Source organism: Triticum aestivum, chromosome 1A (assembly GCF_018294505.1).
Source record: "Triticum aestivum cultivar Chinese Spring chromosome 1A, IWGSC CS RefSeq v2.1, whole genome shotgun sequence".
In the NCBI taxonomy this organism is placed as follows: Eukaryota; Viridiplantae; Streptophyta; class Magnoliopsida; order Poales; family Poaceae; genus Triticum; species Triticum aestivum.
Window position 1 is genome coordinate 163,616,448 of NC_057794.1, and position 10,767 is coordinate 163,627,214.

The following is a 10,767-nucleotide window of genomic DNA, read 5'->3' on the forward strand; positions in this document are numbered from 1 at the left end:
AGATATACCCATATCTGCTCAAATCATGTGTCAAGGTGAGAAAATAAGGATGCCCGCCGTGAGCCTCAATATTCATTGGACCACATACATCAGTATGTATGATCTCCAACAAATCTTTTGCTTACTCCATTGTTCCGGACAACGGCGTCTTAGTCATCGTGTCCATAAGGCATGGTTCGCAAGTACCAAGTGATTCATAATCAAGTGATTCCAAAAGTCCATCAGTATGGAGTTTCTTCATGCGCTTTACACCAATATGACCCAAACGGCAGTGCCACAATTAAGTTGCACTATCATTATCAACTCTGCATCTTTTGGCTTCAACATTATGAATATGTGTATCACTACTATCGAGATTCAACAAAAATATACCACTCTTTAAGGGTGCATGACCATAAAAGATATTACTCATATAAATAGAACAACCATTATTCTCAGATTTAAATAAATAACCGTCTCGCATCAAACAAGATCCAGATATAATGTTCATGCTTAACGCTGGCACCAAATAATATTTATTTAGGTCTAAAACTAATCCCGAAGGTAGATGTAGAGGTAGCGTGCCGACGGCGATCATATCGACTTTGGAACCATTTCCTACGCGCATCGTCACCTCGTCCTTAGCCAGTCTTCGCTTAATCCTGTTGACACCAGATTTTGGCACGGTCAAGAACCTATTTAAGATGGCCTCAAATGGAGAAGTGATCTACATGGAAGAGTTCCGTATTATTGATATGAACATCATTGAAGTTTGGGTCATCACTGTCCGATTTTATCTCGAAGGCCGAAACTATGCTCAAAATACTAAGATCTTATATTCAGAGTACAGTTTGGCCGATTAGGCCCCAAGACAACCTCAAATGGAAAAATGATCTACACGTGTTCGTGTGTGAACACACATTTTGGCGTCACCGTGTACCTCCAATGCCGAGGGTGATGCACCGCAGCTCACGTCGAAGGAGACCCGCCAGAAGCGCGGTACGCAAGACAATCCGGCGGGTGCTTTTGTAGACCCGAAACCCCACACGCCCGGAAGGGACCCGGTCAGGGCACGCGGCAACTATGGGCTGCACTAGGTCACCCTGACCGCCCCTAGGGCCTCGAGGTTAGTCGCCCTGCAATGAAGAAGAACGAACAAAGAACGAGAAAGAAGAAGAACAAGGGAGAGAGATAAAGGTAAAGGTAAAAGATGACAGATTGATTTGTTCATTGTATGTTGTTCAATCGGCCGTCACCCCTTAGATATATAAGAGGTGGCTTGACTCTACGTGCAAGGAAAAGGCTTGGATTCACGTCTAAAACCCTAGTCAAATTCGGATTGGTTTTATCCGAACTTTCCAAAATTGTTCGGTTTAAACTGGCTGCACCTTGCGGGTCTTTTTTGTGGTGGTAAACCATCTCGGATGAAAACGAGCCCAAAAGCAATCTTGACCATTTCAACGAGACGAACAATTTTCATGTTGAAGGTTTTTTGATCAGAGGTCATCTTGAGGGTTAAATCGGTCGCGCAAAACAGGATATTCCCTCGCGCTACCCATCAGACATGTGTCTGGTGGGGCGTGCCACATCTCGCCTCGTGACAGGGCTTCACTCCGATTGCTCTAACTTTTGGCATACGAACTCGGATTTGGACGATTTTTATATCAAAATCGATCGTTTCGACGAGATGAAGACAACTCATGTAGATCATTTTTCCATTTGAGGTCGTCTTGGGGCCTAATCGGCCAAACTGTACTTTGAATATAAGATCTTAGTATTTTGAGCATAGTTTCGGCCTTCGAGATAAAATTGGACGGTGATGACCCAAACTTCAATGATGTTCATATCAATAATACAGAACTCTTCCATGTAGATCACTTCTCCATTTGAGGCAATCTTAAATAAGTTCTTGACCGTGCCAAAATCTGGTGTCAACACATGCCCCCCTGTTTTTTGGCAAAGCTTGTGTGCCGAAAAATAACTTGCACATAGCTTGCTCTAAGGATGATGTCAACACTACATTGGCCATTTTTCATATGCTTAGGACGATAAGTTTATATCGGCCATTGCTTGTGTGAATATTTGATGCAAGCTTGGGTGACTTTCTCAACTTCATTAATCCGACTATAAAGTTCCATAGGTATGCATGTGAAGACCATCCATCAAGCATATTTGTCCACCCTTCTGCTAGGATCTTGCAGATAATCAACAATGAACTTTCTTGAATCCTTACTTTGTCTGCATAAAAGTTTCATTAGTGGCTGAGGTAGTGAGCTCCAATTCGGCCTTACCTATGTTGGCAAGAATAAGCATCGGCTATTGACAGGTATGCAATACACCATGACGGACATGGTAGCCGGATGCTTGCTATGCCAACTCTCTTCAATTGACATGTCTAAATATATGAACAATTTTAATGCAACCCAAGGTAAATTTTGCATCTAGACATACCCCAAGATAAACTATAAGTGATTCGTCAAAAAATTGATTACCCTTGGATATTTGTTGTACTACTCATAAAGAATTGCCCAAAGCCTCAATATCTATAGCACCTATGGCAACCAAAAGCTCCAAACCGAATAAAATTTTATATTCGGCTTTGACTATTGTGGAAAAATATTTTAAGCGGCATGATGCTTGTTTTGGTCTCCAATTGAACTAAGGACGGTGTTAGGATACTACACTAGCCATGCTTTAACATATTCTTAGGGAGATAGATAAATATCCGCCATTAACATCAGGTCCATGTAGAATTCACCCACCAAATTATGTATAGCTGAAATAAACAAATAAAATAGGAATAATATATTTCGGCCCCTTTGTATTAGCAACAATGTAACTAACCATATGTATAGTAATTTGGTAATACCCTCTCATGATATAGAAAATTATGTTGCATCCATGGATCAAAATAAATCCATGGAGGGTAGATGATCATACCCAGGGATGAATTCCATGGCAAAGGCATCAACGGCATGGTTGAAGAAAATGGATGATGTGCTAACCGAAGATTTTGATGTTGTGATGCGCACCTTTGGCTTAATTGTTTGTTGCTTTCATTCTTTTCCTTCTTCACTTTTATTGTACTTGTTGCAATAGAAGCATGCACATCATTTTTGTCTTGATTGATCTTCTTGGGAACCCATGCCATGTTCTTCTTTCTCAGCTCTTGTGCACTAAGATTTTGTAATTTCTCCTTGCCAATATGATAAGCCGAGTGAGCATGTCGGCTGTGATTTTGTTTCAACCAATGGCAACTCGTTTTGGGCCTTGTGCACACTCAACCTCTTTTCTTCAGATTTGGCACTTTGATTTTTATCAATTGATTGCTTCACTTCTTTGCCTTTTGTAGCCAATGTCATCACTTTAATTGGCTCTTTGTTATTTGAGATCAAATATGAAGTAGCACACTTACGACCATCTCTTTTCACGCGGTAAACTTTCTTTACCGCCTCTTTCTTCTTCCTTGTGCTCTGGACCGATTCGTTATGATTGAAACGGTCTTTAACATGTGATTGTTCAAATGTTGATCTTCTTGGAGCTGCATAATATTGGTGAGATGGTCTAAAATAAGATGGAGAATGTGCCCTTGTATCATACTTGTCCCATGAGGAATATGGATCTATATGAGCATAGTGAGGCATCCACGGCATTGGCATTGGCGGCCCAAAATAAGGATATGAATATGTTGCATTAAAATTCTCACTTTGCCAATACCGATCCTCATATTTGCGCCTTGGGGTGATCTTGGTTTCTTTGCATGATTTGGCCGATAAGCATTCTTCTCTTCAATCTTCTTTTGATATTTATCCAATAGTTCAGCGAAGGTGATTTTTGATCTCTTACACTTGCGCTTATTTCGGCCTTTGTTTTCTTTTGGTTTGCTTTCATCGATCATTGGATTTTCTTGCTGCCCCCAGTCCTTGGCGTCTCCATTGTAGCTTCGATGGAATTCTCGCCCTTAAGATTATGTTCATTATGCTCTTCAACAACTTCTTTACTTGAAAGCTTGATCCCATCACCTGCAGTTTTTACCTTCTCTTTAAATGGATCGGCTTGAAGCAGCCGATGCAAAAACTTTTTGCCATCGGGACCAATCGGAATAGACTGGTCATCTCTTGGTATTTCAACAAACTTCAATCGTCCTTTTTCAATGGCCGATTTAACTATTTGACGAAACATGTTGCAATCCTCGAAATTATGCTTGGACGAATCATGCAACTTACAATACATTCGTACTTGGCTTGATGGCTTAACATGGTGATCAAGAATTGTAATGTAATTATTTTTCAGTAACAAATCAAATATTTGATCACACATGCTTGAATTGAAGGTATACTTCTTGTTTTCTAGCCGATCGTGTTGTGAGAACGGCTTTGGAGTTAAGCAAACGAATGGTTCAGATTTTGCATCACCCCATTCGGCTATGCATTGTGTTTTGCACTCTATCTCTATGTCTTTGGATAAGAAACTATACTGGCATCGGTTTGCTCAAAAGATTTTAACCTTGGCTTTAAATTTCTGAAACGAAAATAGCTAGAACATATATGTCTCAATTGAGACCAAGTGTAAGCCAAGTAAGAAATAAGCAGAGCTACCCAATTAGATATGAGCTTTCGATAAAGCAATGGGGAAAGCCTTGGCTGCAATAATTTTTCGCAATCGGTCTTTCTAAATGGTGCAATATGTTGACCGATATGCTTTGTGATAATCTAATTGCTAACAGATAAATTACCCTTCTTCATTGGTCTCTCAATAATTGTTATGAAGATTTTTCTAATATATGCATCAACAACTAAGTCATGGCCAAATCTGAAAACAGGTAAATTAATTGCTAGACATACCTCTTCAAATATGTTGGGAGAGCATGATGGTGGTGTGACTTGAAGAATATCTTGTTCCGCCTTCGGATAGCTCCCCAACGCCTTGTCATCATCTTTTCTTGATTTCGTGCATCATTAGTTTGAAGATCCTTGTCCACCAAACTTTCTTCGGCTACTTGTTTTTTTCTTGAAGCTCGTCAATTTCTATGGCACGAAACTCATTGGGAAGGAAGTAGGTTCCATTAACTTCAGAAAAATCAAGTATGGTTGTCTTGCTATACTTTCCATGCCCTTTCTCAACAATATTTTCATCTTTGGATTTGATGGATTCGGAATATATACTACTTGATTCGGCTTTTTCAACCGAAGCACTTTTAGTTTCCGAATCATATTTATTTTCACCAGTTATATCAATTGGCAAGGCTTCTTTTCTTTGAGCCAATTCCCTATCAATTCTCTCTTGACGAAGTACTTGCACCCTATCACGTAAAGCTTTAACTCCCCTCTCAATCTCAACCCGCTCTAGATTAGTTTGCCCCCCCAATGCTTTTAGAATCTTTCGGCAATGAAGTGTTAGTGTTGCCGAAATTTTGCAATTGTGTAGGGGGTGTATAATATGTTGTAGTACTAGGTGGAGGTGTATGCACTGCTATATAACCATATGCTCTTTCCCCAATTCTATCAATGCATGTAGTTTCATCTTCCTGCAAAACTCTAGCCTTTATTGTAGCATAATCAGGAAACAACCCCTTTTCATATTGTTCAAGGCAAAGAGCACTAATTTTCTTGTTTTTTGCCAAGCTCTTTTTTAACGCAGCCACAAGCGCTTCTAGAAGGGATTGCTCCACAATACTTTCAGATTCTTTCGGCAATGATTCGTGAGTGTTGCCGAAATTCTCGAATTGTGTAGAGTATGCATTATCTGCTACAGTATTTGATGACGGCACATGTGTTCCTGTAAAATTTTCACTTATTCGGCTATGACCATGAAGATGCGGGGCCGAATTATGAACATCTATAGTTGCATACGGTGCTGAAAAATTACTAAAATGAGATGTAGCATATGATGGTTGAGAGTAACTGGCCGAATAGCTAGTAGTAGCATGGCCAATTCTCCCATCCATCGGCAAGGTTCGATTCACATACTGCAAATTAGTTGCCGATGAATAAAAAGGTGAAACACTTTCTTCTATGCTATTGGAAATTTTAACATGAGGTGTTTCAAATTGATTAACCAAACCCATCATGTTGTTCACCGGCATATGGATTTGTGGAGTTGCCGATGCATGAGAGTTAGGATACATATGTTGTATGTTACTAGTATCATAAGAAGTTGAAACATGTAAATTACTTTGAATCGGCCTATGCACGTAATTAGATGCCTTATTGAAAAAACTAGGGCTGGCCAATAGAGTATAATCATTGAACGATCTAGTAACATCATATGCATTATTCGCATCTACAGTAGGGAATTGGGTATTCATATTACCTTTGTAGATTGCAAACCCTAGCTGACGATCTCTTCATAGCAAGAACGGGCCGGAGGCCGTTCAAAGCTTCGTCCCCAGCGGAGTCGCCAAAAAGTGTGTTCGCACACGAACACGTCACCATGTACCTCCAACGCCGAGGGTGATGCACCGCAGCTCATGTTGAAGGAGACTCGCCGGAAGCGCGGTACGCAAGACAATCCGGCGGGTGCTTTTGTAGACCCGAAACCCCACACGCCCGGGAGGGACCCCGTCAGGGCGCGCGGCGGCTATGGGCTTCCCTAGGTCGTCCTGACCGCCCCTAGGGCCTCGAGGTTCATCGCCCTGCAATGAAGAAGAACGAACAAAGAACGAGAAAGAAGAATAACATGGGAGAAAGAGAAAGGTAAATGTAAAAGATGATAGATTGATTTGTTCGATTGTGTGTTGTTCAATCGGCCATCACCCATTAGATATATAAGAGGCGTCTGGACTTCCCGTGCAAGGAAAAGGCTTGGATTCACGTCCAAAACCCTAGTCAAATTCGGATTGGTTTTATCCGAACTTTCCAAAACTGTTCGGTTTAAACTGGCTGCACCTTGCGGGTCTTTTTTATGGTGGTAAACCATCTCAGATGAAAACGAGGCCAAAAGCAATCTTGACCGTTTCAACGAGATGAACAACTTTCATATTGAAGGTTTTTTTATCAGAGGTCATCTTGAGGGTTAAATCGGTCGCGCAAAACAGGCTATTCCCTCGCGCTACCCATGAGACATGTGTCTGGTGGGGCGTGCCACATCTCGCCTCGTGACAGGGCTGCACTCCGATTGCTCTAACTTTTGCATACGAACTCGGATTTGGACGATTTCTATATCAAAATCGATCATTTCGACGAGACGAAGACAACCCGTGTAGATCATTTTTCCATTTCAGGTCGTCTTGGGGCCTAATCGGCCAAACTGTACTCCGAATATAACATTTTAGTATTTCAGCATAGTTTCGGCCTTCGAGATAAAATAGGACTGTGATGACCCAAACTTCAATGATGTTCATATCAATAATACAGAACTCTTCCATGTAGATCACTTCTCCATTTGAGGCCATCTTAAATAAGTTCTTGACCGTGCCAAAATCTGGTGTCAACAAATCCGTAGTCCCTGTTTCGAGTTGCAAATATTAGAAACAGAACCAGTATCAAATACCCAGGTGCTACTGCGAGCTCTGGTAAGGTACACATCAATAACATATATATCACATATACCTTTGTTCACCTTGCCATCCTTCTTATCCGCCAAATACTTGGAGCAGTTCCACTTCCAGTGACCAGTCTATTTGCAGTAGAAGCACTCAGTCTCAGGCTTAGTTCCAGACTTGGGTTTCTTCTCCCGAGCAGCAACTCGTTTGTTGTTCTTCTTGAAGTTCCCCTTCTTCTTCCCTTTACCCTTTTTCTTGAAACTGGTGGTCTTGTTGACCCTCAGCACTTGATGCTCCTTCTTGATTTCTACCTCCGCTGCCTTTAGCATTGCAAAGAGCTTGGGAATTGTCTTATTCATCCCTTGCATATTATAGATCATCACGAAGCTCTTGTAGCTTGGTGGAAGTGATTGAAGAATTCTGTCAATGACACTATCAACAGGAAGATTAACTCCTAGTTGAGTCAAGTGGTTATGATACCCAGACATTTTGAGTATATGTTCACTAACAGAATTATTCTCCTCCATCTTGCAGCTATAGAACTTATTGGAGACTTCATATCTCTCAATCCGAGCATTTGCTTGAAATATTAACTTCAACTCCTGGAACATCTCATATGCTCCATGATATTCAAAATATCGTTGAAGTCCCGGTTCAAAGCCGTAAAGCATGGCACACTGAACTATCGAGTAGTCATCAGCTTTACTCTGCCAGACGTTCTTAACATCATCAACAGCATCTGCAGTAGGCCTGGCACCCAGCGGTGCTTCCAGGACGTAATTCTTCTGTGCAGCAATGAGGATAATCCTCAAGTTATGGACCCAGTCCGTGTAATTGCTACCGTCATCTTTCAACTTTGCTTTCTCAAGGAACACATTAAAATTCAACGGAACAACATCACTGGCCATCTATCTACAATCAACATAGACAAGCAAAATACTACCATGTACTAAGTTCATGATAAATTTGAGTTCAATTAATCATATTACTTAAGAACTCCCACTTAGATAGGCATCCCTCTAATCATCTAAGTGATCACGTGATCCAAATCAACTAAACCATGTCCGATCATCACGTGAGATGGAGTAGTTTTCAATGGTGAACATCACTATGTTGATCATATCTACTATATGATTCACGCTCGACCTATCGGTCTCAGTGTTCCGAGGCCATATCTGCATATGTTAGGCTCGTCAAGTTTAACCCGAGTATTCTGCATCTGCAAAACTGGCTTGCACCCGTTGTAGATGAACGTAGAGCTTATCACGCCTGATCATCACGTGGTGTCTCGGCAAGACGAACTTTGGCAACGGTGAATACTCAGGGAGAACACTTTTATCTTGAAATTTAGTGAGAGATCATCTTATAATGCTACTGTTAATCAAAGCAAAATAAGATGCATAAAAGATAAACATCACATGCAATCAATATAAGTGATATGATATGGCCATCATCATCTCGTGCTTGTGATCTCCATCTCTGAAGCACCGTCATGATCACCATTTTCACCGGCGCGACACCTTGATCTCCATCGTAGCATCGTTGTCGTCCCGCCAACTATTGCTTCTACGACTATGACTACCGCTTAGTGATAAAGTAAAGCAATTACAGGGCGATTGTATTGCATACAATAAAGCGACAACCATATGGCTCCTGCCAGTTGCCGATAACTTGGTTACAAAACATGATCATCTCATGCAATATAGCATCATGCCTTGACCATATCACACCACAAGATGCCCGGCAAAAACAAGTTAGACATCCTCTACTTTGTTGTTGCAAGTTTTGCGTGGCTGCTACGGGCTTAGCAAGAACCGTTCTTACCTACGCATCAAAACCACAATGATCACTACAAGAAATGTGTTAATCTATGACATATTTCTGATGACGTTCTCAGAAACCGTCATGATCGATGACGGATTTGTCTGGTTCATCATGAGATCCATCATGGATTATTGAGATGAGAACAAACCCAACTATAATGGCGCCCTTATGATGGACCGTCACGGATACCGTCACGAATCGACCAGCTATACACCAACCAGACCGTCATGGATGGCTCATGCTGATGTGTCACGCGTGTTTGACCTACATATGTTAGCCTTAAAAAAATTAAGTTGTTCGAACTATGATAGACGGACTTCTAGTGTTTTTTAAAAAAACATAATGGTGCTTCTGTGTGTCCCGACTTTGCTTTTTTAGGAAAAAAAGGACTGCTGCTTTTTCCGGCACAAAAAGGATAGTTACTACTGTGTCATCCTGACGTTGGGCTGCTCTAAGTCTTCTTTTCTACAGAAAAATGTGACGGGCCTTCTGATGCTTTTTTAGGAAAAGAAAATGTTGTTGTGTGTGTGCTGTCCTGACGTTGTGTCGTGCTAAGTATTTTTTACAAAGAGAAAAACTGTATGATTTTTTTAATAAACCCTTATATTTAAATTAAAAAAAAGGATAGGTACCTAGAAGGCATCGAACTAGGGACTTCACGCTTATATATATATATATATACCTTTTATGTTTATGTTTCTGTTAAATGCCTTTATAAGTTCATATAGATAATGACCCGCAAAAAAAGTTCTTATAGATAAAAGTTTTTACTTTTGTAAAAAGGTGATTGCACGGGGATTTGAACCATGTAGCACTAACATCTTCGCTCCAACGAGCCAAGTTCTTACGTACAACGAGCCAAGTTTTTTTAGTATTTATAAAGTCAATTACACCGACGATGCTAGAACTTGGTGCAAATGATCATCTTAGCGCTAGAACATGTGATGTACATTGAATTGGTGCAAATACTTGGCTCAGGTGTGCAAATACGGTGCTAATCATGTTTGTATACGCCGACGACGATGACGAGGCATCCCAACGTGGCACAAGGCCCGCTGTTAGTGACTGCAAGGTGACGACAAGACATGTGGCGTGTTCTTTCTGTAGAAAAACATAGGTTTTTTTCACGTAAAAGCCATAATTCGAACTAGTGCCCCCGGTGTGACAGGCGTGCATGCTAGCCAAAATACCCAGATAACATTTGATGTTTTTGTAAGGATATTAAATACGGTGACATCGTAAATCTCAAGATGATATTGCCAACTCAGTCTCTCGAAAGTGCTTGTATGGTGTGTGTGCGTGTTTATAGGGGTAAGTGTATTCATGTATGTATGAGCACTTGCGTATGCACCGTGTTAAAAAAAGTATATATCTATTGGCAAAATAACTTAAACAAAAAATTAATAATTCAGGAAAAAAAATGATTCGGCTGTGCAATTTAGAACCAGCGACCCGAGGTACCAGGACGGCCTACCAATACA